The 23,181-nt window shown below is 35.3% G+C and overlaps 1 long non-coding RNA gene across 1 annotated transcript in view; it reads right to left on the bottom strand.

The window, feature by feature from the left end:
* Positions 1–23,181, bottom strand: part of LOC141926594 (uncharacterized) — a 36,939-nt gene that overhangs the window by 13,027 nt on the left and 731 nt on the right. The window contains exon 2 of the long non-coding RNA XR_012624158.1: positions 13,010–13,119. This is a non-coding gene — a long non-coding RNA (uncharacterized LOC141926594). The remainder of the gene's footprint in view (positions 1–13,009; positions 13,120–23,181) is intronic.

Below are 23,181 nucleotides of genomic sequence, written 5' to 3'. Positions count from 1 at the left end.
AGCAATCTAGGATTTGTTTACTTTGCCATATGCTATTTAGTGGCACATTTAGGATCAATCAGAATGTTCAAACACAAGAATCTAAAAATACCAAATGGCACTTTTTTTCTTCACAAAGAAATCACAGGAAACTGACTCTTCAGAAGTAATTCAGTGTGATCCTTTATGTTTGATGTTACAGATATTTTCAGTGCTTGTGGTTTAATTCAAAGTTCAGGGGTAAGAATGCAAGACTTTTGATTCATTTAACTGGTCTGCATTTTTTGTTTTATTAATTATAAACTAAAATTTGTTCAAGGTGTTCCTTAAAAATGTAGAATTAGATAATTCCTTAGTACAGTGGAGTGTTAAAATTATTTTGTGTATTGAATACCATAAGGGAATCATCACTTATGGTGAGACAGATTTTATCAATAAATGCATGCACTCCTGGACAACTTTGCTATTTTGTGTGACACTTTGCTACCTTCTATTTCCCAAACACTCTCTGAGAAAATAATAATTATCAAGATGCTTTAAAAAAAAAAAAATACCTCTGAGGAGGAGCTATATTATGAAGTGGTTTTATTGAGATTGCAAATGGTAAAACACATATTTAACTGAAATGATACTCCAGCTCAGAAAGCTCTTGGTCTGTGTGTGGTATCAAAAGAAAAATCTTGCTACAAATACAAGGAGCAAAGTCAGTGCCTCGCTGATTCCTGTGAACAATGTTAATAGGAAGAAGTTGATGATGACCTTGAACACATAAAAATATCCAGTGCTGTATGTCAGTGCTGACTAGTGGGATGATGTTGACCTACATTAACATTTGATTACCTTTTGGCACTGTTTTATAGCTGAGCCAAGGTAACATTCAGTTATTACTAATTTCTTTATTGTACCTGTTTAAAATAGAGCCATCCAGGTGAAAATCAGACAAAGGAAGAATAAATGAAATAAACAACAAAATGTACTTACATTTAGATTGAAGAGATATATTAAATATTCATCATGGAGTATTTACTTATGATAACAGCCCATATTTCTATTCTCAGCTGTTATGATCTTTTGTTATGCAAAATATGGAGTTACATAAGGTTTTTATTAAAATCCTTACCAAGTAGCTATTTTCAATACTCCCTATAGCTAATAGTAGAAGGTGGAGGTAGTACAAATTATTTCAAAGACATATATATATACACATGTAGTTTCGTGGTCACTTAGTAAATTACCTCCTTCTAAGGCATAACATTTTGGATTCTGAAGCATCTTTAATTGGTTTAGTAAATTAGCAAATGGCTTTATACCTAGCATGAAAACTGCATAACTGCCAGACTGTCAAGAAAGTGAAGAGCTTCAGGAAGCCAGAAGTCAGTGTCCTCAGAAGCACACAGGCGTTTAAGCAAAACGGGGAGTCTAGTGAGCATAATCTGGCCACTATCATACTCTGAGCCTAATGGTTTCCCCAGCCTTCACTCCAATGTCAACAGCAGAAAACTGCGGTCTGGAGACTTTTCCTCCTTCCTCACTGAGCTTGCTGTCAAATACTCATATCATTCTAGACTCAGAAAACAAAGAGGAGAGTCAAGGACCAAACTAGTGACTAGGGTAAGTATATCCACCAGACATAGAATCGTAACCTAAAACCTCAAAACACTCATCACGCAGCTTCAACAGCTGATTATCAGCTCCCCTGTTCTTTTAGTATAGGTTTAGCCCCTTTGGTGTGAAACTATTTTTGTCCTGCTAAATTTAGGCCTGCTTATTTAGGGGATATATAGCTCCAATGCAAGAGAGTGAACTTCATCTATAAATGATACTTTACAAGCTTTTTAAAACCTGTGCACAGAAGAAAATGAAACAAATGTTTACAGTGAAAAACTGTTTTGCAAATGGAAGAGACAGCTTCAAATTAACATTATTACATTCATAAATACATAAGGAATTACAATACTAAAGCTTTATAAAGCTTCTGTGACTGATGAAGAAAACCACTACTGCACTACTATAAACATCTAAACATAATTGGAAGGGAATTTTTCTCTTTTTTCTTTTTTTATCTAAAATCAATTTCATAAGCAAATGGAATGCATTTAGAATGGAAATAGAGGAAATGTAAAAGAACCTTTGAGTACCAAAGATTTTCAGTCTTTGCTAACGAAAGACGAAAGAAGGCAGGAGACGAGAAGAAGAGACAGGGAAGAGAAGAGGTAAAGAATGGTTTTATGTTATAATAAATAAAACTTTTACACACAATAATTTAAGCTGATAGCTGTTGAATTTAAATATATGCAGACACATTGCTTGGAGCCCTGTGATCAGCTTCCAAATGATATGGTAGAATGCTAGGGTGAAGTAGATATCAAAAACAATGTTTGAAGAGAGAAAAAACAATTCCCCTATAAAGACAGACCTATTACTTCAAAAACTTTCTTTAAAAGACCTAGAAAGAATAGAATAATATTTCTTACATTGCTGGATAACAAAAATTAACATTTCAGTACACAGAATACAGCTACAAAATGTAACTATCTCAAAGCTCGTACTTTTAGTCTAGTCTTGAAATTTGTAACCAAGCTGTTCCTTTTCTGTTTTCATAGCTACAAAAATATTTAATTTGTGAGCCATATTTTATGTTATTGGAAGGGTGCTAAGAAGCTTTTTCACTTGTCCTTTCCTCCTGATGATACCACATGAAAAGTAAATTTCAACAGTCCCCTAATTAGATTTGAACTAGGTTGTGGAAGATTAAACAACTCTAATAAAGCAGTTTTATCTCTTATCAGACTGAAGACTGTTTCTTCCAAACAGATTTTAGAGCAAATGACCTTGTCTTTACCAGGTATTCCCTTCTCTCAAATTTACCACAGCTGCAGTGCTTGTTCAGCAATGTCAGAGGAGCTGAACCAGAAAGAAAAATGGTAGGCAATGGAAAGGGAAAAAGATTGACTATGCTCTCAACTGCTCACACAACTACAGGACATAAGTTGTAGGAGACTTTTCTCTTCTATGAATAATGAAAAGTCACTAACGTAAGTAAAATCTCTGATTCTGCCTGAACATCCTAACTAATAACCATTCAATGAGTAGTAATATTAGCTTCCAGAAATAATTTCTTTGGAATCATATGAGAAACTAAGAGTGGTTAAATGTATCTATTCTATTCCAGCACAACTTTCAATGCTGTACTATTCATCCCAAGCTCATTCAACTCCTTCATTCCTCAACAAAGTTGAAGGATAAGAGTGGAAGAAAGTACATCTTCAAAATACCATGGGGCCTTCAAATATTGAGTGGTTAAAATGACATCCTTATAATAAAGGCTGGGAAATGGTGGCAATATAGAACTTTCAAATCTGGGCAAAAGCTCTCAGGAAACCACAGTCAGAACTATCAAAATGAAGGGGCGTGCCAAGCATCTGTTCACCCTGGGTCTGAACTGGCATATTATGCCATATTTGGAGCAGCACACTTTAAAATATATATCTCAGATCCAAAATGAAATGCAAAAATCATCACTGGGAAAGTTGGATGATGACACAATCATTAGGAATACTGTAAATAACAAAGACACAGGATAATCAATATGAAATCATCTGCATCACAAACAAAAGGTCCTACATCTAGAAATCACAGAATAAATGCCAGGTGATGAGAGTAACTACTTGTTCTGGAAAGCAATGACTTTGAAATAATTTGGGGTTCATGATGAATAATCAGCTGTATAAACCACCATGCCCTGTACCAAAGGGACTAACACAGTTCTAGTGTCTGCAAAAAAGACAGTCTCATGTAGGACTAGGCAAGTCTGATTCCTCTGTTAAAAGCAGCAGGAGCATGTGTGTACATCAAAAGAAGTGTATGTGAGAGAAAAGAGGTATGGAGATGAGAATTTATCACATGGCTTCTGTCTCTAAAAAGGGCCAGTCCAAAAGTGCACTTTCCCATAATCTAATTTTCTTCTATTTTATAGATGGTAGCAAGAGTGTATGTAGAAAAATCTGTATTCAGAGTTGGCTCTAGTCCAATTAACAATAAAGCAAACTATAGTCTTGCTATATGTAAAACTCTACTGTATGTTCTTCAAAAAGGCACACGAGGGAAGGAATAATTGCTTCATCAAGCAGAAGGATTCAAAATCTTAACAACTAGCTAATGGCAATCACTCCTGGATTTTCAAATACAAGGACAACTCCAAATTTAGCCTTTCACCTTCTTCATAAACTTTACTTTCTATGAATTCCAACCCTCCTTTAGTAACACATAAAACTTGAAAGCTCTGGATTAATGTCAGTACAACACCTCAATTTGCTAGAAAAGCAGAAAATTTATAAATTATAACAAGGAGCCATGGAATGTTGGCACTAGTCCTCTAGGGAGACAAAACTAGTTCTTCTAGGGAGGCAAACAGGGTGCCCTGTTCCTGCTTTCATTAACATCCTTCAGGAGCATCATTTGCACACTAGTTGCCAACTTCAGAGTCAAAGGTATTTGGGTTTCCTCTCCACATCAGCTTAGCAATTTTTCCTCACCATCCTACACACAGTGAAGTGTGAGTATATCTAGCAGCTTTTTAATTAATTGACTTTATTTTGAGACACCTACAAGGCTCATTTAGTATCCACATTCTCTTCCTGTAGCACACTACAGTGACAATCTTTGATCTTTACTACAGTACTGGGGTTGTTACAGGGAGTTGGTTCAGAGCACACAGCATAAGTATCCTTCAAGTCTTTTTAAACTCATCCTCAAACCGTGCCTATGTCTATAATTTTGAGCACTCCCTTCAAACATGTTGACTTCTAGTTCCATGTTCCTATTAAGTACAAAGAAACAACTGAATACAATAAAAAAAGTGATGCATGGTTTTATTCCATCCATCTTCTACAGTTTTATCCATGTTACATCTATTTTATTTCTTCCTTTCAAAGTTCAAAAATTATTTTAATAATTGTAAATGATGATGGGAGAAAAGCAGGAATTTGAAACAATCTGCACCCCAGAAAGCTTTCCCAGTTGAGATGACCAGTAGTCAATATTTAAATTATAGATGTATTGCATACACAAACTAATTAAAAAATCAACACAGAATTAAGTTCACAATGAAATCATGAGAAACACAGAAGTAAAAAAAATCAAAACAAGAGGAACAGAACAGCATTTAATAAAAAGAACATTCTTAGCACTTACCTAATAATTTTTCAAGTTCAGAGACAACTGTTCTCTGTATATTGTAGTTCAGAAGTCTGGTATATCAGAGGCCAAATGAGAAGGAAGACACTGAAGCATGGACACAACAGTCAGTTGCTGTGACTGGGAACTGCCAGCGACAGAAACTTGGAAATACTTGGACAAGCCAAATAAGGCAAAGAGATAGAGCAGGGGCATGGTCTGAGAAATGCAGGGATGACCAACAGACTTTATACACTACAGTATATATAGGAATTGCCTAGGGTGACTTCAGGTATTCCTGAACCCCACAACATTGTTCCTCCAGGCAAATAAGCTGCATGGTGGTCTGCATCTTGTGGAGGTCACTGTAAAGCACATAGTGCCTCAGTCTTGTGTAAGCTGGGAATGGACCTTCTTTTCTCTAACAGCTGAGTTGCTCCAGAGCTAGTACAGAAAACGCTCCTCAAGCAAACAGCCCTGGCCTTAGGCCTGGCTTTGCAGCTATACAAGCTGCCATTGTAAATGACTTGACAAGGATCCAGGGAGATGGTGGGATAGGAAACCAGAGCAGATGGGGAACCTGGAGCTGAAATAAAACTAGAACTCAGGCACTAGCAAGTGGAAGAAATGTGGTTAGCCAAGAAGTCTGAGATCAGGAACGGACACAACTTTGGCAGCAGTCAAAGAAGGAGAATAAATCTAGGGGATGACTGTCATTCTGGAACAATGAATTACACCTGTGGATAGAGCTCATACCTGAGAATGTGCAAGTCACTTAAAACAGACTGTCACGTGGCTAATAATTGCATACTTTGTATATTCTGGATATCTAAATGTCCTGTCTTGAGATCTGCAGAAGTGCCGAATTCCCACAGCTGCAACTGAAATTAATGGGAGTTATGCTTTAAGCAATACTAAGCAATCATATAATAAGTCTGAAAAATAAGACTCTAGACATTCAAATTAGGCACCTACAGTGAGTAGCAAATTTTTTACTTTCAAATTTCTGTATTCTCTCTTTGTATTTCTACAAAAATGAAGTTAACAGTGCTACCCTACTCTGTAAGCAAATTGTGGAAATATACGTACTTCTTAAAGCACTCATTTTTTAGTTATGAACATCATTTAGAAGCTCATAAATAAATTACTAATTAAAAAATGCCACATTTAAGTAGTGTGCATGTATGTATTTGGGGGGAAAGAGATTCCAGAAATATTAGAGAAAATATTACATAGATGCTCAGTGAGTACTGTCCATCTTGTACCTTGAACAAGGAACGCGATCTGCAGCTGGGTAAAGGAGCATAATGGGCAGGTATATTATACAATCGTATAGTTCAGGTTATGCCACTTTCGTTGGTCAGGTAGCAATACTGACATTTCCCAACTTCTGAATACTGAACAGTTGCAGTCTTAGTCTTCTTTTAATGTCATTTCTGGGGTATGTCTGCACAAATCATTCATATTACACAGTGCTTCTTCCTCATGATAAACACTACCAGCCACTCCATAAAAGGATTTCTTCAGATCCATCTCTGATACACAAAGATATACCTCTCCAAAGCACTTCTAAACGCCATCATTTCCCATGATACATTAAAATTTTTAAAAAATAATATATTCAAAGAGACACTGCCAACAGAAACGATGATTCAGGACACTGAATAACAAGAAACACAAAACTTTCCTGGAAGAGAAAATCAGGCACACTAATATGCATGATACCATACTTCTGGAGGGACTGGGAATCTTTTTGTAATCTATTAAACTGTAGAAATAAAAATCTAACGAATTATGCATTTCTGTATGGGTCATAACAGGTAATGAATCAAATGCTTTGTTGCTTTTCATGTCTTTAATTGTTATGAATTAGTGGGGTTAGATATGCAGTTAGAGAGATAGAACCTGTTTTGCATCAATTAACTGCCTGCAGAGAAAAAAATATACAAAGGACTATGTATTTCATTTTACAAGCCGCCCTAAACAAAACAAACTGAAAAAAACCCAACCCACCACACATTTATCACAGGAAGATATTAAGGCAATTTCCCAAAGGAGAAATTTTCTACCTCCATCTACCCCTACACACAACTCTATGCAAACATCCCTTATGAAGAAAGTGTTATAAGTCTGCACAAAAGAAGAATTGGGAAGCAAAAAATGTGCAACAGACATATATATATATATATTTTGATATGGTATGGGTTCTTCCATGTAAGACTGAATTAGCACAGCTTTAAAGAAGTGTTAAAGACTCTACAACACAGTGCATCAGAAATGTCAAATACTACCAATGACAGAAGTAAATGGAAGCACGGTAATTTTTGTTAGCAGGTAGAATTTTAGAAATGCCTGCCTGGCCAGTAGTCAGTATCAGAACTATTAGTATATAGTAGTAGCAGCAGTGGTATCAGCAGCACAGTATTGGTATATAGTAGCAGACAGTCTCAGACAGATCAGTAGTATTTTCATCATGGGTGAATTTCAACTTGAACTATCACATGGCAACCAAGCTGAAGAACTGTATTGCACTCAGATTCTGCAACATAATATTTATAGAGTAAATGGTTTTCAACACTTCCATCTACTTAAATCAATGTGCAGGCTGCTATTTGCTTCTTGGCACCCTTCAGTTGACCTCTGAGGCATAATTGTGATCACTCTAACCAACAAACATAAAAAGCACTTTCAACACCTTAATATGCGCTTGCGGACATTAGGCAGAGAGCTTAGCTAGCAAGCACACAGCGTGGTCCTGTGGGAACAAAACCCTAATGTTGAAACACAGAAATGATGAATCAGTTTTAAATTAAAAAAGGAATACTAAATGATTAAAAAAAAAAAAAAAAAAACAGAAATAACACAGCTTCATTATTTAAATCCTTTTTGTAACTGCATTCAGTGTAGCAACCATATATTGGGAACTGAGTTTCTTCTGCAAGAATGATTCAAAATAAATGAATATTTGACTAGAGACGATCAAGACTTTAGTCAGGAATTACTCACACTGTATACCAGGTAAATTTTCACAGGAATTAAATAAAAGTTCATGAATCAAAAGTAAAAAGGTACTTAACACTACTAGAAAAAATAGACATTAATTCATATGAGATCTCAGCATTTAATGGTGTATTTGGTCAATGGATACTTAGGGAAGGGGGGACAGCTGCACTGCCTAATTTTACATACTTAAATTAGGTACACAGTTTAACAGGCTAGCCTCCAAAGTTCATGCAGATATTTATCCAATCAAAAAGGCTCCCATAGAGGACTACACAAAAAAAAAAAAAAATCAGATCAGCACAGATTGTTATTCCTTATGCTGATCTCCACAAGTTTGCCTTTAATACAGGCCAACTTCTGATTACCCACTATTAGAGGCTCTAGATCAACCATGAAGATGTCTGGATTCCTTAAAGTCATGTTACACCATATTGTTTGCTAAAGTCCTGTGCAGGCTCCTCTTCCCATCAGTAGGGTTTTTTCTGAATGATCCGCTGCTGTATAGCTGGTCTGCTTGAAGTCATGAACAGAAAGCCAAAAACAGTGCTATGAGGTCTACTATGTGAGCTACTGTTCGGTAGAAAATGAACATGGGCATGTATAGCTAAAAATCAACTATAGTGGCAGCTTGGCTATCTTTTACACCTAGATCATTGAATGTGCTGCAAGTTACTGATGTCTAAGTTTTGACCAAGGGAACGCACTTTGAAGATATATGTCAGATGATGTGAGTGCCTTTTTCTGACCCTTGGCAAAAGGAAGAATATTGTTATTGTGAGAGGATTCTTACAAGGACTCATAAAATATAAAGTTTTCACTACAGAGGGCAATCAAAGATTTCTTTGTGGTTTCTTTCTTCAGTCTGTCATGAATGTCAAACATTTCAGATTCATTATGAGAACCAACAATATCCTGTAGAAAAGGCAGCTAGGGTGTTAATCACACCACCTCCCACCCTCAGTGCCTTTTGATCCTTTCAGAGATACCATTTAATTACTTTTTTTTTTTTTTCTTTTAGGAGAGGCATTGTTGTGACTGTTGCTGGAATAATTAAGTGTTGAGGGAAGAGCACCTGAACTCAAAAGCCATTCTTTCAGTTGAAAAGGAAGCAGTTGGTACACGGTAACTAGGTAACTAAGAATGCATGAACGTTAATTTTGATGATTCCATAATTTTGGGTAACATAAAACATATTGCTTTAAAGCAAACTGTAACTGTAATCTCTTCCTTATTTCAACTTGAAAACTTTACTACCTGAATCACTTCTGTTTAGTCATTATTTTTACATTCTCATTGTATGTGTACTTATGATATGCTTCAGATGTAACATTTCCTTGCAGACAAGCAGAACAACTGTGTAATTTTTTTCATAAAAGTATACTGAAATAATTTTTAAGCTTCTCAAAAATTTATCTTAGAGCTCTCTTATATCTGGACTTCCAATTAACTTTGGGGAATAATTTTAATGATAATAATTTAATTTTTTAATTTAATTTTCTTTAATTTTTCCAGTATGTTCCTTCTTTGCTTGGGAACTTTTTTTTTCTGCACAAGAAGAGAGATGGGGATGAAGGGAGCAACATGATTATATTTACGTAGCTGTTTGTATAAAATACTGTTAATGTTTACAGAAGTATGACAAAGGGGATTTTCTGAATAATGAAGTTACTCGATTAAAAATAAGTTAATGTGCTGGATTAGCAGGGTGTTGGGAAAAGACTGAAACAGTTACCTGGCAATTGATCAAGGAGCCTTGTCTTACAGAACAATACTAGCATAAAAATAGCTTATAACACTGAAAGGCTGATTACTAAAACTGTTGTGGGAGCTTTATTTTTTAGAAGAATATTGAATTAATGAGAAATAATACAAAGGGGGAGTTTAATTATTCTGAATAGAATAATTTTCTACCCTAGCTTCTCAGGATGGGTATGATTATGTAGGTCACATATCTAAAATGACTTTTATGCATATTTCATTAAAAGCTGCATCTTTTCATGAAGGATAGTAAGCAATAAGCCTTCTTCAGATAGTACTCTCTCTATAGTGCCTTAAATGAAAGCTATTTCCTTTGTGGTTATGGAGCTGTTAAGATGAGCAGTCAACAAATACAAAACCAGGCATATCTTATTTTCAGGTTATTGTTTTCACATAATAATAAGTTGTTTTCTTTCTCACTCTCTCCAAACCCCCACCATCATTCTGAATGCATAGCAATTAGACATTGGACAGGATTCCTAGTCTGCTTGTACTTCTGGAGGGTTACTGTCAAACTAATGAGAATACTAGATAAGCATTTTCAGGTTCATCCAAACAATGAGATTTTGATTCTGAGTTGATTTGTAAGATTTTCAATGAAGTTTTACAAATGTGAATGAAACTAAAGAACACCAATAATGAAATTATTGATGAAAGATATTGAATTTTCTTAGTTAGCACCCACTTTTCCTGTTTTCAGACAGGAAACACTTTTACATCCCATTTTAGTGTTTTTCTGCTTTAATCTTTAACTAGATTATAGATTTTTTTTTCATTGTAATAAAACATCCCTCATCAGATTTACACATGTAAATGCTTTCAGTGAAATACATGCACAGTCCTTTAATCATTGTTCTCACTTTTTCTTAGCTGCAAGACTGAGATTTAGTGTATTGCACATGCTTACAAAAAATGGTGGAAATATTTGTTCCATTAAGCATCAGAATGACACTACAATTTAAATGATCATTTTCTGCTTAATCTTAAAAAGCTAATGTGCATAGTGCAGGATCAGGTTTATCAGGTACTGTCATACATAATACTAAAACATGGATCTCTCAGCTAAATAATTGAATGTGTATAAAGTCCTAGCTTATCCAACATACTCTAGTGGTGAACTGAACTGTATGTACTTCAGCGCATGTCTTCAGACCTGAAGGTCTATGTATTGACTTAACTATACTACCATGTCCACTTAGAGTACTAAATAATTGTTTGCAATATTTAAGTTTAGGAGAAATAAATTCCTGGATATTCCCGTACTCCTGCTTTCATATACACTCAAGACTAGACAAAATAACAATAAAGATAAAACTGTGTTCTTGTTAAATTATAAAGACACAATGTCTATTGCATTTTGGTATATGTCTTCACTGTGGTACTTCTGTGTCTGAAATGTTTGATGGAGCTTCTGAATTATTCTTCCAAACCTCAAATATCAAAATTAATTCAATGGCTATTTACATACCTGAGCTATTTCTATCTTCAGTGAGCACTAATTTAAAAAAAGGGTAGTTGGGGTTAAATTGTTAACCAGACATGAGGAAAAAAGGACAACATGCAAGGGATATGATTTAGCTAAGCAGAAACATTATTAATTCATCAGAGAACTACCCAGCACTGCCTCATACAGCACAGATCATGGTTTACTACTTGATTGTTTCCCTTGGTTAGAGAATTCTCATCCGTCCCTTTACCCACTGCTGAGACTGCACAGCCCCTCCCCTTGCAACTTTCTACCCAATTCCTTCCTCAGCATACTGACTGTACTTATCATGTTCTTTAATGCCATTGTGCTGTAGTGGCTTATTAAGGCTCGAGATCCTTTCTGACCAAACTGTCAGCCATCTGTTACCTGATGTACTGTAGCATTCTGAAGTATCTTCTCACCAGACAAGATAGTGCTTGGAAGTTGCCAACCTGCACTTAACTGGACATGAGGGGAAAAGCTTCCCATTCCCCAGAGAGGATAACACATTTGAAGCTGACAAAAAACCCAGACATATACTAAATCAAAAGGAGGAAGGGTGGAAGCTACAATCTTAGTGTGGGATAGATCTCAAACTAGAGTGGTTTTGTACAGTCTCCATCTTCTGTGCAAAAACTTACTGCCTATGACATCAATGTTATTCTGCTTCCCCACACTGCCAAATCCTGCAAACTCAGAAAAAAATAAGGCAGAGAAATGTCCTTATCTACCCCTTACATCAATGACTGTTATATTATTCTTCCTACAGGTGCATGCAAAAATATTCCTATGTCTGAAAGTATAAGAGCCCCTGGGACTGGTTCCCAAGCAAGATATGACAACTTCCAAAGAACCCTGACATCCTCCCACAAGAATACACAGGGCAAGAATAGGCAGGATCTACAGCTGTGTCTAATACAACCAAGTGACATTGGATTCACCACTTCTTCTGACCCATTTTTTCCCCATAGGAATTCATATTACTTAGCAGATCCCATACTACCATAGCCCTGAAGTGATTCATATACAACACAGTTGGAACAGGTAAAAAATATGAACTGTTTCAGAGTTGCAAGTGATTCATGAGCTAAAGCCTGGCTCCCGTAGGGCCAATAAACATCTGCAAGACAGTGAAAAATTATATGGATTTTCACACATCTGCTAACACAAAGACCCTAATGCTATATGCTTAAGCTTATGGATACCTTTTGTGCTTAACTCTCCATTTTGCTTGTGATGCTTCTTTTTGCTTAGTTTTCGTATGCTTTCTGTATTTAGGGTATTTAATCTGGCACAGAAATTACCCCTAGACTGCACAAGACCATATGCCACGCTTAGAGAGCAGAGCAAATACAAATAAGGAGCTTTCATCTAATCTCTTCTTTAATTTGCAATGATCTAGACCACTGTGATCTGAAGGAGTACCATACCAACAACAACATATAAAATCAGAAGAAGGCTGGAGAGAGCACACCTGCTACATCAACTAGATTGCACCTGACTTCACTCAGATATAAATTGTGACTGGACATGATATGGGCAGCTTATCACAGGGCTCATAGAAAATAAACATTTTTCCAGCAATTACTTCTCTGAAATGAATAGAAGAAACAAAATGATACTCACGATCTGTGCACTCCACTGCTTTTAACCGGCAAAAACTATCCCCAGGTTCTTATAAACAGACTCAGTCTCAATGTTCCCAAAATACTGGCTTGATAGCTGTTAGTCTGAGCCTAAGAGAGAAACCAGAAGACAAAACTGCACTGGGTCTTATACACACAATTAAAAATGGAGAGGTAAAATCATCAGCTTGGCACAACAGGTAAAAAGTAAGACTTGAGTAAATTCTGCATTGCCAAAGTATACATGGGTAAATTCCAGCTAGTTGTACTCATTCTTTGCGCCACCTGAGGTTCCATCAAGTTTAGCTCATACATATTTTCTGATGCTACTTCATGATAGCAATACAGCAGGTAAACTTTTGTGCAGAATAACTGCTTCTTTGAGAAATCTTCTCAAACAGCATTTGTACCCTAAGAGATGGTCTTTGTTCAATTCTCACTATGACTCAGATGCTGAGATATAACAAAGGCAACAAAAACATCAACACTGGAATATTTTCCAGTATAAGGGATACTTAATCATCATCTGAACAATTAAACTAACTTTTAAGATCATCATAGATTATGCAGAGAAAAGAGGAAAAGAAAAGAGCAACAATCATATCCTAAGAGGTTGTTTCTTCTGCCTGAAAGTGACATTGCACTTTTCTAAGGCTGTGTTACTTAGATAGAGCTTGCAGCCATTTATACGTTATATATGTCATTTACACTGAATGACAGTGAATTAAATGTCAGCAATAGGTGTCTGCATACAAGCAAAACAAGACTCTTGGGAACAGCATACTGAAAATTAATGACGGGTAACTATCAAAAGATTTCTAAATTTCAAGTCAGCTCACCATCTGTAATTATTAAATGCCTTATCTGTAAAAAAAAGAACTGTAAAAAAGAACTAAAAAAGGCTGTGCAACAGGGTTATATGACAATACAGCAAGTCCTTGCTGATTAAGGGTTGACTGGAAATATTATAAACACAATGCTATGGGAGTACTCTTGCATTTTCAGCTTTGGTTGGTTGAAACTCAAAATGTATAACATAATTCAAAATAATACAAATTTAGTAAGGCATGTGTTTTTAGGATGTGCTTAAGGTTGGGGCTTTTTAGCCTAAGCATGTAATGAGAAGTTAAGAAAATTCATTTTGTTTTGATTTGTTTTGTTTTCTGTATTGTTTTGTCACTCAACATTTTTGTTTTAGTCACTTTCCCTCTTTTTATACCTCTGTTCACAGTCCGTCCTCTTCTCTTACCTTCATTCCCCTTCCACTGCTATGTGTATTATTAATAAATATCTGCTGTGTAAACATTTTCTAAGCTACCACTCCAAACTTTTAAAATAATCTGTAACTGACCAGGTCAGAAAATATCAGGACCAATAGGAAAGATTTCCTTCTAAGTGATGTTTTCTTACTTATCAAACAAACACCATTTTTCCTCATGAAGACTGAAAACTGTTTAGCAAAAACATGAAAAATGTTCCATTTAGTCTTCCCTGTGTGTACATAAGTTCTATACATACAAAACCAAAATCATATAAACAGTTTCATATGCAACTTTTCAATGCAACTGTATATTATTCTGAAGACTACAGTCTGAAGCTCTGAAATACAAATAGCAAAATTTTACATAAGTGCTTGTAATATCTTCTTTTACTAGCTTGGATAGCTGTGCCATCTTTACAAATCTTTGTTGTCTTATGAAAAGGTTCTTAAGAAAGCACCTACTGCTTATATCTGATTTTTATCTTATATGAGTGCCTTTGATCCTGCTTTGATGTTCTTGTTTCAGTCAGTCTCACAGAATGGGAGACGCAAGTCATGTTAAAATCCATGTTTTTAAAAGCTACCATTTAATACTTTGGAAAAAGGGAAACTGTTAAAACACTTAGCAATATTTCTGTAGAGCATTAATTAAAAGAGGTAGTTTTTAATATTTAGTGTAATGTAAATGTATTTTGAAGAATTAATTTTCTAAATCTATTTAGGCAAAACATTCTCTCAGTTTAGAAGGATGAATAATAAAATCAAGAGCTTCTAGTTCACTGTTTTCAAACAATCAAAATTTGCAAAATGTGTTAATTTCATTTAGGTGAAGACAATTCATTGTAGAATTACATTTTGAACATAGCTAACCACATTCCTATAGAATCTAACAGAGTAAGGGAACAATATCCATCTGCTAGCCCGGTCAGGCTGCTGTTTCAAAGGTAATGTTACTCTTCTATTTGAAGCATAACTCAAAAGCATTTGAACACAAATGATAGCTACAGGCCTATAAGGTAATTCAGATTAGTACTATATTCTAATATATTTTGTCACAGACCTACATAGTATACATATAGGCATCTACCTATTTGAAAACTGATAAATTCCAAATACACTTTTCCCAAGCATTTGTACACAGAAATTGGACTATTTAACAAGGAACCATCAAACTGATGTCATCAACTCCAACTAAAGATTTTCGTATCTGCAGACAGCATAATAAGAGATTAAGAACCCTTCTCTTTCAAAGTACGCTCATCTTGTCCAAGGACTTCTCAGTATCAGATGTGTAAGAGATTCCTTTGGCCATGACTGGTTCAGAAGTAAACGTATGCTGATCACCTAGCTAGCTAGTCAAACAGAACAGTAAAACATAACATCCTTTCTCTGAGGACAGTGTTAATGTAGGTCTGTCCTCTGTACCACCACTAATACTTTCTTCCCCAAAGCCAGTATGAAATTAATTTCTTTGACACATCTATCCCTCTCTTAAATTGGTTGAAATTTGCCAACATCTAATTTCAAAAAAATAATGGAAAGATGAAGGAAGGAATAAACAACGTGACTGCTTTTTTTCACCCTGTAGGAAACAAGACCAAACAAAACAAGCTAGTCAACTCAAAGACTTTCCAACATAGTTCATCTCTTGTCAGTCGGTTACTGTCAAAGCAGTTCTCTAAAAAGCATCTTTTTTTTTTTTTTTTGGACCATTATTTTCAAGTATTTACCATTTTGTTGATCTTAAGCCTCATATCTTGCCAACAGAAGTCCTATGCATGTTCCTTGGCAGATGGAAACAGCATCTTCTCAACTAACGATTCAGGGCTTTGTCCCAGCCCCTGTCAGAAGTTTGTCTGGAGCCATTGTATGTCTTTTCTGTGATTTCTAGCATCCAGTTATTAAATTAAACAAATAGATGCCCACAGCAAATATTTTGTTAACACAGTAAGGACTTCAGTAACTTTCCAGATAACTAATTCACATACAGAATTTGTAAGCCATTATAGATTTATAAGCTTTTATCATTCTCTTTCTGGTTAATCTCTCAGTTCTGCCAAATCAGAAATTTTCCTTCTTTTTCATACTATGTCTAACTGCATTAAAGTATGAAATGTCTATGCACAAAAACTGACTATAATAATTTGAACAGTTTTGGCCATTTCTATAAGGTAAACAATTTCCACTGCAATGGATTTATATGCAAAATATTCAGTACTATGGCCCTAGACAGTGCCAATAACCTATAATTTGACTGTAAGCATCTCAGCACAGCTGAGTGACAGCTATAATGGAATCATATTGAAAACTTACAGTGGTCCAAACTGTTGGTTTTCTTGGCTGAATGAATTAGCCAAAACTAATTCAGTTTAAAGTCTGCCTGTGAAAAGATTTTTAGACTTCCTGGTCTACAGGTAATTGTTTTTCTTCCTTCACATTATTCTGCTAATGTTACATTAATATTCTGAGCTGTGGTTTTACACTGGCATTTATTTTGTAACAAATCCAAACGTGAGAAAGCAAATGTTTGCCTTTAAACACAAATAAAAGAAAAATACAAGTTATTATGTGAATAAAGCTTTCCTTTCTCTCCAGTCTTCTTTAATCAATTAAGAAACTAATATACTTGTAGAAAGAACAGGAACACCGATTTGTGCATTGTATTACCTAAATCCTGTCAAATATATCATAATAGTTTGCTCTTGACTTTTACAGAAGATCCACCTGAACTCACACTCCATATTAACAGCAGAAATCAATTAGTTGGGAAAATACATCCTATACTACAGGAGTTATGTTCTCAAAGGATAGGTGTAGAAGGGAAGCCTCTACCATATGAGACACAGAATGGAAACACAGTGTGATCCCTTTCTGACTGTGGTGGTTTTGCTGGAGGATGGCAAGAGAGTAGAGGCCCTATCATAAGAGTCTCGCAGTAACATCAGGCTCTCTGTGGATTCAGGTTGAAGACTTCAATTATAACTAGTATATCCAGAAGGTATCAAAAAAGAGGATGCCAGACGCCTTGACACTGAGCTTTTGAATGTGTCTATCACCTGGGCTTAAAACGTGAATTGTAGAATGCTCTCATCCCTGATGTATGGTTCATCACATGTGGGTCGGTTTGTTTTTCTCTCCTCTTGGGACTAACAGATTTGAAATTCTGCATATCTATATTCAAATCATTTAATAAATGATTAGCAATGCTTCCCTAACAGTGTGGGGAATATGAAGTCATCAGAAATGACATTGTAGGGCTGCAAAACAAACACCAGAAGCAGAGTTAGCCCTTTGAAAATTTGCAGTGCTCATTTTTTACACCATTCGATCTGATCTACTTAGCCACTGTGACTTACAGTACTCTTTCTGCTGTAAGAAATGCTTTCCACCTCCACTGTGACTTACAGTTCTTTTTCTGCTGTGAAAAATGCTTTCCACCTCCACATGCACCCTCCTGGTCATTTGCCTGGAATGTTTCAAATATCCACTCAGGTCATATCAAAGATCGGCTTCACAGATCAGCTATGAAGCTCTAGGACATCTACCTTTATAAATTCTCCAGCCAGTTTCAGGATGCAGCTTAACTGTCTTGCAAAAGAGTCACATGCAATACTGGGGCCAGGATTCGATGACCCTTCCATTCCTACATTCCTCTTGTTTAAAATCCATCACTGAAAATTTGTCATTATCTATGTTATTAATTCTTGATCTTTAAATACTCACTTTGAAAAATTTTGGTTAGATTTCAGCTGTTTGACATAACTTTAGAAATACCATACACTCTGGCTTGGGTGTCTTCTCCAGGAAATTAAAATATAAGTAATTTCCAACAGGTTTGGAGCCAAACAAACGATCACACTAAAAGCACTAGCCAAGAGCAATATCTAATTCTGGGCTTAACTCTAGATATTAACCAGTAAAAAATAGTATTTAATGCATGTCTATTCAATGTGTGCACAGATACATATCACCAGTACAACATCCCAAGAGCCTTAGTGTAATAAGATACACTCACAAAGCATCATTGTTGATTTCAAAACCTAGCTGAAGGTTATGCACAGCCCTTTGAAAAGTTCTAGTTTTTTCTCCATTACAAAAATGTATGATGTAAAACAGTCCCATGTTATACTGACTCTGTTAAACTATCAAATATTTCAGTAAGACAACAAATAAAGCTTCAGAATAAAAAATAATAATAAAATAAAAACTAACAATATATGTATTGCTCGATAGCAGTATTCACAAATATATGGCTGAAAAAATTCTCCTGCTGTTTATTTAAATGGCCCGTACATCTGCTAGAGCCAACCTAAGCATTAGATTGTCTGCTAGATAAGGAGAGATGTGAATCAATGAGCAAATTACTTGAGCCACTGCACTGCCAAATTGGAATCAAGAGTGACCAAGTGGGAAAGTACATTATAGTTGCAAATATCTTCTGCATACACACCTAACATAAAAATCTGCAAGATGCAGGTGACTGCCAACACGAAGATGTAGGCAGTTCATGACAAAAATGGTTGTCTCTACTAAAAAAAAAAAAAAAAAAAAGCAAAACCAAACCCTATTTCTTTTTTGTAATACTGAGAGAAAATTCCAAAACAAAATTGTATCATTATTTGAAATGCAGTAGTTCTTACAATCCTGCTGTGGTTCTAAGTGGTATAAGGTACTACAGTGTTATCCCACTTTTTGATCCAGTGAATTCCAAACTCGGTGTGCTTATCTTTTAGAGTTGGTTGAAAATTAGGGAAAAATCACATGCATTTTAAAATGCATACTGAAACAAATTAGTTAACTTTTTTTTTTTACAGTAATAATTTCCATTTTATAAACAAGTTTTACTTAGAGTTTGGAGGGTACTTTTTGATTTTGTATTGAGAGTTAAAAATGTCACAACAGAACTTTTAAATAAAATTTTTAAATTATGTCACAACCTGACTGAAATGAGCAATCAAAATTATTTATACAAGAATCAAAATGTACCACAACCTAACAAGCCAGATTAACAACATAAAAATTTAAAAATATTCTGCTGACACACAAAGTAATTAATCCACTGAAAACTTTCATTAAAATCTTTTAAGATGGAAATATTTTTTTAAAATAATCCTAACTCTAGAAAAAAAGAGTAATTCTGACAAATTTCAATCAATAGTAGCTGCTTCAAGTTCAACATACATATTTCTCAAACCATTTATACATAATTTTAAAATACAGTGCACACTGTTACTTGTACTCATACTGCCAAATTAGCCTCAAATTATTTTTTTTATATAATATTCCTTCCCAGGTCACTATTTAAAAACATAGCATGATATAATAGCTGGGTTTTTAATCATTACAGAGAAAAAATATTTCAGCTATTCTTCATCTTTTCACACAGAACTTTATCTGAGAAGCATTATTAAAATGACAGGCTTCACTGGAAAATTAAGGAATTAAAAGGAGGTGCCTAATAATACAAATTCCACAAAAGCTATTCATTAAAGATCTTCAAAAATTCTCAGAAATATGTCTTGCATAAATTTTGACCAATTCAGAATGAAACAAATGTCAAAAATCTCAATTCTCCATGAAACAGAAATTCAAAAAGTTTCCATTTGTTCTCTTGCAAATGTCAATATTTATCACATAGTGATAGCAGCAATCCAGTACACCAGGTATTTTCATAGTGCTCTCAACTGCCTTTTCTTCACTTATGAGGTCACTGGCAGATCAAAATTCATGGATTACAAAAATATCATTATGTCTTCCATTTTAAAGTTGCATTTTCAGTACCAATTGCAAATATGGAAGTAGGATACAGTATGATTTACAAAGGAGAGAATATTAAAGTTATACACACATACACAGCCACAAACTTACAAAATCAGTTTATATTCTGTTCATCAGGACTTCACCATCATTGTCTACATACTTCTTCATGAATATTGCAAGAAGCAACCATGCCTCAAAACAAGAATAAGAGTAATTTTGGGGTCATATTTTCTCCTGAAACATCAATCTTCTATTTCCATCCTACCGAAAAAAAGTTTAGGGATGAAGAGCAAGCGAACACAAAGTGGGTGCATAATTCAAAATTTAATCTCAGTAAAATGAAGCTCTTCAGTAAATCAGTCACTCACCTGACACCTTTCTTGTCTAACATGTTAAATTGGGCTTAAGGAACATCGTACTCTTCACAGATATTTAATGTTTAGAATGGGGATCTTACAGCCTATTACCTTACACAGTTCCTCCTACATTCTGAGAGACCCCTACAGTAGTAGGCTTGTATTTACCATCAAACTCCTTAATCTTCTGGAGAAAGCCAGTTGTCAATAGAAAGACAAGGCAAGCTAAACCTAAGTAGGAACTTAGTATGAGACAGACATGACTTTATACAAGTGTAGAAAAGTCTAGAACTAATATAAATCAAGATGTAAACAAATACCTTTTTCTCTGAGACCAGAAAATCACTTAAAAATGGGGGAAAAAAAGATAATTGAAACATTCTAAATAACATTCTAGATTTTGTTTTCCGTACCCCATTATTCCTGCTTCTGCAAGTCTGATAAGAACACTAACAACAGAAAACACCATCCTTGCAATCTCCTGTGTAGATTGGAAAATCGGGGGATTTTTCTACCTGACATTGTCTTAGACAGTTATTATATGCCTTCATTGCTCATATTCAGGGGTTTGATAACATGGCATCTACACCACACTTGATCTGGTCTTATACAAAAAATCAGTCAAATTCAGAAGACATGAGTATTGCTATTGAAAAGTCACACGTAAACATTTGCTTGGTCATGGCACTTTATATTTTTTTGCATGATCTGTCATGACCTAATTCCCAGGCCCTGATCCTGGTACCACTCAGATGTGCATGTGTGGAAATGTTAAATCTGTGCTTTAATGTTTTAAACACCAGGGTGCTGAACTGCACTCTACTGGTTTTATACTTTTTCCTTCTTCCAACACAGTTGTATTCTAGGAGGAAAGCGATATAATTCCACAACTAATTCCTACCTGCTGTGACAGTGCCCCCTCAGGGTAATGATGATTTTTTACATTAACACACTGAAAGCTTCCACTGTGATTGACCTTAAAGACACTGACAAATTAATTACTTTGCTAGTCAATATGGCATAGCAGCTTAAAGATTTGAGCAGATACCCAGCCAGTTAACATGCATGTTGTCATCTGCTGAATATGACAGCAAGGGATTTGTACTACTCTCTCTGAAAGAAAAGCTGTGTAGAGCCTTCCAAGAAATATGTTACCAAACCCCTCATTCATAGCTTATTTCACAAGTCAAATAGAGACTGTTCTGTAAGAGAACTGGTAGTATCCTACGTTTCCTTGATCCACAGGTTTAAAATGAAAAAGACCATCTCAGAGAATTCATTAAAGCTTTGGTTTTGAGTCCACTGCCTAACAGCTGGAGCTAGGGTATATTCCAAAAGATCATGAGATTCCTGTGAACACTCATGCAGTGCAGATGTGAGCAAGGGAGTTCATAGTTTATGTACCCCACTGTCAAGACCCAGTGTTACCCTGATTTAAAGAGCTCTCCTCTGACTTGAGATAAAAAAAAAAGTGGCAATAAAGTATAAGCTGAAGTTCTTGCAAAACAATGGTCAGGGGCCAGCACAGAAGAGTCAATTTAAAAAAAAAAAAAAAATTATGAGAAAGCTTGATACCATTCTTACAAAGACTACAGCTATCTTCTGAAAGAAAGCAAAGACATACCAAAGCTCCATATATTTTTTTTTATTTTTGATTTTTCAATAAAACCACGTCAAATTAGAAAATTGATTATTGGGACACTACTGTTCCTGTAAATAAAAATATACATCAAAATGGTCTAAAATGATATATATACATAAAAAATGTATGTATATATACACACAAAACTATATAATATACATCATATTGGTCCGAAGATATATACAAACGGGAAATACAGCACCTATTTTTTCTGATATGTTGAGTGATAAGAGAGGTGGCTCGAAGTCCAGCACACAGCAGAAGAGGCAAGCCAGTTGTGCAGATCACCACTGTTCACACTGATACAGGATCACAGGATCATTCAGGCTGGAAAAGACCTCAGGAGGTCTCCAGTCCAAATGGCTGCTCAAAGCAGGATCAGCTGTGAAGTCAGAGTTGAATACTCAGAGTTTTATTAAATCTGGTCTAGAAAACCTCCAAGGATACAGACTGTACTACCTTTCTGGGCAATCTGTTTCACTGTTTGACTGTCCTAATGGTGAAGAGGGGGTTCCTTATGTCTTGAAACGTGGTATTTACAGCTTTTACACCTCCTGAATATCAGATATGGTAGGTATGATTCACTTTTCAGATACACTAGTTGTAAATGAAGGATAGCTGTCCAAAAGACCAACAAAATTACTGGGATGTAAACCACAGTATGAGGGAAAACAAGATCTTTTGCTTCCAAGTGGAGTTTTATCATGGTTATTTATTATGGATTATTTAATCCAGTTATTCCCTCTAGAATTTACAAATGGGCTGATATCCTACAAAAAACTAAAGAAAATATTTTAAAATTTTCTTTAAAGAAAAAATACCGTGTTTACTTTGACCAAGTATCATAGCCAAAGCTATGAATGAGTGGAATTGGAATGAATGGAATAATTTCATCTGTCCTGTTGCTGCTGTGCAACAGGATAGGAGTAAATTCAAAACAGAAGCCAACTCTCAAGCATTTGGGGTAACACTGGACAAATGGAATATGATAAAAAAGGGATAATATGTCCCACATGCAAATTACAGTCTCCTAAATTTAATACTGTAATGAGAAAATAGAAGACAAATGACACTACATTGTGGAATTCAAAATTTGCTGACCTGTTAAGTCTACCCAGTGCAACCCTTAGTGAGCACACCTATACTGCTTCGAG

The sequence above is a fragment of the Strix aluco genome, chromosome 8 (assembly GCF_031877795.1).
Source record: "Strix aluco isolate bStrAlu1 chromosome 8, bStrAlu1.hap1, whole genome shotgun sequence".
Lineage (NCBI taxonomy): Eukaryota > Metazoa > Chordata > Aves > Strigiformes > Strigidae > Strix > Strix aluco.
Note: the sequence above shows the minus strand (reverse complement) of the source record. Positions and strands in the feature narration are given on the sequence as shown.